Here is a 5,000-nt window from a genome sequence, read left to right on the forward strand (position 1 = left end):
ACTAGCTAATAACTGAGTTCTGGATCGTGATTGGTCAGAAGGTGTTGATTAGTTTTCTAGAACAGCGGCTCTGACGGTAGCGCAGCTTCAAATCACAGCTTTATTTATAATTAACGCGCTCGTTGTAATTATAAAGATAATACGTTATCGTTCCTATAGTAACAGCTCGTTCTCAGGGATGTGTACAGCTATACTTGTACACATAAATGGATTTAAAATCAAAACAAATGGTTGATATGGTGACGTTTTCTTAAAGTAAGGAGATGTTTATTTAACATGTATGGAAGGAGTCTCTAGTGTCAGAGGCGACGCTATAACTTTACGTTTTCCCACATCTTCAGGACGGAGGAGTTCACGCTTCTGTCCTGAACGAGCAACGACTTTGCACACTGACACAAACCTGAGTAGGCCAATTCAGGACCATGCCCTGAGGCTATGCAACAAATTTCGTGCCAGCGCCAACTACTGGTCAAAAGTACCATTACCATGCTAAAAATGCTTACATCTATCTGCCATTTTTGCTTTTCCTCCTCCAACGTTTATCCAATCTTCAGCAAATTCGGCTCACATCATCTTGAGACCTGTCTGAACAAAACTGATCAAAAGAACTCTGATGTTCAAAACCGCTCTCCCATGACGGACGGGCAAATACGTGAAACTACAAATCACTCTTGAATTCCTTTGCCTATGTTATAGCAGTTATAGTTTCTAGGCTAGTTATAGCTCTGCTTTCCTGTGACTTCCTTCACAGTGCAGCTCACCAAGTCTGGGTGCTTGGCCCCCGAAAATGCTGCTCACAGCTTTAATTATGATTATTATTATTATTATTATTATGATTATTATTATTATTATTATTATTATGAACCATCTTCCCTAAAAAATCAGAACTATTTGAAGTGAGTTGTTGTTATTGTCAGCAGAACAGCAGAGCACATGAGTGAGTTTGTTGTGAGTGTTTATGGCAGTAATGTTGTGTAAATCGGTGAGTTTTCACTCTTATTGCAGCAGGCAGGTTGAAATGGCTGAACACTCCCCCTGCTCACACACTCATCCATTATTTACTCCATGCCTGAGAGGAAGTGAGCGAGGGAATGAGACATCTCTCTAAACTCCAACACTTCTGTGTGTGTGTGTGTGTGTGTGTGTGTGTGTGATTATTTCAGAGATCAGACTGTCTGAGTTTACTCTCTCACTCTGATCACTTGTCTGATTGTCTTCACCAAACTCACCCTCATGTCTCACAGCTCTTCATCACTGCTACATTGCTGACATTTAGCAGGCATGCTAATGCTTTAGCAAGCGGACAGCACTGTCATTAATATTTTAGCTGTCGCACTGACGCGCAGACAGACAGAATGTTTTTTTTTCTCTGAGTGGCTGCAGTGCTGGAGTTCCCAAAACCAAAAAAAAAAAAAATTGATTCTGCACTAATACTGTACAAAAACAATCACACTGTTTCTTTAAATATAAACGTCTTCATATCAGGATTATTCCTCATTATTACATTATTATTAAAAACAACTTTACATTGTTAAGAAACTTTTAAATCATTTTTACTAATTTCATGTTTGAGTTGGAATTCCTCTACCTCACCAGATATACATGCATATTCCAGACCTGTCTGTCTGTCTGTCTGTCTGTCTACCAATCTATCTATCCATCTATCTAAATAAACTGCCTTGCTGTATCTACCAAGCCATTAAACAGCAACACATGAACAGGATGTGTTCTTCCTTTATAAATGAGTGTCATCCCTCCATCCATCTCTCTACTCATCCTCTGCTGAAGCCATATGGACCACGCACTGAGCCTCATCACACTCAGAGTGGTGGATTATGTTCCAGAAGAGAGAAACGCCCTGAACATTACCCCGTGTGTTACAACGTGTTTATAAAGTCACATGACTGGTGATGGTGGTGTTCCTCAGGGTTGTGTGCTCCTCCTGCTCTTCTTCTCAACATATGTGTTCCTCTACACCTCAGATTTGCTCTGTGGAGTATATCTCCTTCTTAAAGCATGGATATCTCAGTGAGGATGAAGAACCACCGCCTCCAAGTCAGCTCTGAATACTGAGACATCATCATGTTTGATTCTTGTTTATCAACACTACAGTACCACCACCATGTTTCACATCACACTCCACCAGGATCCCTGGAGTAACAGCTCTTTCTTCTCACTGATGATGTCAGTGATTCCTCATTGCTTACACAGTGTCTTCTGATTGGCTGAGAGCAGTATGGTGTGTTCCAAAAGACATAGTGTATAGTGTATGAGTGTATTGTACAAGTGTAGTATATAGTGTATAGTGTATGAGTGTAGTGTACAAGTGTAGTATATAGTGTATAGTGTATGAGTGTAGTGTACGAGAGTAGTATATAGTGTATAGTTTATGAGTGTATGAGTGTAGTGTACGAGAGTAGTATATAGTGTATAGTGTATGATTGTAGTGTATATAGTATATAGTGTATAGTGTACGAGTATAGTGTACATGTGTAGTATATAGTGTATAGTGTATGAGTGTAGTGTATATAGTGTATAGTGTATATAGTGTATAGTGTATGAGTGTAGTGTATATAGTGTATAGTGTATATAGTGTATAGTGTATGATTGTAGTGTATATAGTGTATAGTGTATAGTGTATATAGTGTATAGTGTATGAGTGTAGTGTATATAGTGTATAGTGTACGAGTATAGTGTACATGTGTAGTATATAGTGTATAGTGTATGAGTGTATGAGTGTAGTGTACGAGAGTAGTATATAGTGTATAGTGTATGAGTGTATGAGTGTAGTGTATATCTCCTGTCAACTCTCTCCAGCCTGGGCATCACTGGAACGGTTCTGCGCTGGGTGGAATCCTATCTCTCTGACAGATCCTTCAAGGTATCATGGAGGGGGGGGGGGTATTTCTGAAACTCAGCAACTCAAAACTGGCGTTCCACAGGGGTCAGTTCTGGGTCCACTCCTCTTTTCTATCTACACTACATCTCTAGGGCAGGTGATTGAGTCTCATGGCTTCTCATATCATTGCTATTCTGATGACACCCAGCTCTATTTGTCCTTCCAGCCTGAAGATCCATCCGTCTCTGCACGCATCTCTGCTTGCCTGTCGGACATCTCGGTCTGGATGAGGTAACACCGTCTTAAGCTTAACCTGGCAAAATCTGAGCTTCTCGTCATCCCAGCCTGTCCCTCAATCAACCACAACCTCACTGTACAGCTCAGCTCACTCACACTCATGCCAACCAGGACGGCCAGGAACCTTGGGGTGATTCTTGATGACAGCTTGACCTTTATAGACCACATCTCAACAACTGCACAGTCCTGGAGGTTCATCCTGTACAACATCAAGAAAATCCGACCCTACATCACCGAACAGGCTACACAGATACTAGTCCAAGCTCTTGTTATCTCTAAACTGGACTACTGCAACTCACTGCTTTCAGGCCTCCCAGCCAGCTCCATCAAACCCCTTCAGATGACTCAGAATGCTGCAGCGTGCCTCGTCTTCAACCAGCCCATGAGAACCCATGTCACACCCCTCTTCATCTCCCTCCACTGGCTTCCTGTAGCTGCCAGCATCAAATTCAAGTCCTTGATGCTCACCTACAAGACCTTGTCAGGAACAGCACCCTCCTACCTCAACACACTCCTGAAGGCTTATGTTCCCTCATGCAAGCTGCGATCGATTAGCGACCGACGTTTAGAAGTTCCCACTCAGCGTGGCGCAAGGTCCCTTTCAAGAACCTTCACACTAACTGTTCCTCAGTGGTGGAATGAACTTCCAACCTCAATCCGGACCGCAGAATCTCTCACCATCCTCACAAAACAGCTAAAAACCCACCTCTTCCGTCAACACCTAACTCATAAAAAAAATATTTAATTTTTTTTTTTTTTAAATCTGCACTTACACCTCTACTCTGTGCACTTTGCTTCTTCTGGAACTCAATTAATGGATCGTGTACAGTAGCACTACTTGTATTGTTCTCTGCTTGACATATCGCTTTGCTTGTATTTTTCTCATTTGTAAGTCGCTTTGGATAAAAGCATCTGCTAAGTGAATAAATGTAAATGTAATATAGTGTATAGTGTATAATGTATAAGTGTAGTGTGTTTAGTGTATAGTGTATCGTGTATGAGTGTAGTGTATATAGTGTATAGTGTATGAGTGTAGTGTATATAGTGTATAGTGTACGAGTGTATGAGTGTAGTGTATATAGTGTATAGTGTACGAGTGTATGAGTGTAGTGTATATAGTGTATAGTGTATAGTGTATGAGTGTAGTGTATATAGTGTATAGTGTATAGTGTATGAGTGTAGTGTATATAGTGTATAGTGTATAGTGTATGAGTGTAGTGTATATAGTGTATAGTGTATGAGTGTATGAGTGTAGTGTATATAGTGTATAGTGTACGAGTGTATGAGTGTAGTGTATATAGTGTATAGTGTATAGTGTATGATTGTAGTGTATATAGTGTATAGTGTATGAGTGTAGTGTGTATAGTGTATAGTGTATGAGTGTAGTGTATATAGTGTATAGTGTATAGTGTATGAGTGTAGTGTATATAGTGTATAGTGTATGAGTGTAGTGTATATAGTGTATAGTGTATGAGTGTAGTGTATAGTGTATAGTGTATAGTGTATGAGTGTAGTGTATATAGTGTATAGTGTATGAGGGTAGTGTATATAGTGTATAGTGTATAGTGTAGTGTATATAGTGTATAGTTATAGTGTATGAGTGTAGTGTATATAGTGTATAGTGTATGAGTGTAGTGTATATAGTGTATAGAGTATGAGTGTAGTGTATATAGTGTATAGTGTATAGTGTATGAGTGTAGTGTATATAGTGTATAGTGTATGAGTGTAGTGTATATAGTGTATAGTGTATAGAGTATGAGTGTAGTGTATATAGTGTATAGTGTATAGTGTATGAGTGTAGTGTATATAGTGTATAGTGTATGAGTGTAGTGTATATAGTGTATAGTGTATAGTGTATGAGTGT

Source organism: Ictalurus furcatus, chromosome 20, assembly GCF_023375685.1.
Source record: "Ictalurus furcatus strain D&B chromosome 20, Billie_1.0, whole genome shotgun sequence".
Classification (NCBI taxonomy): Eukaryota; Metazoa; Chordata; class Actinopteri; order Siluriformes; family Ictaluridae; genus Ictalurus; species Ictalurus furcatus.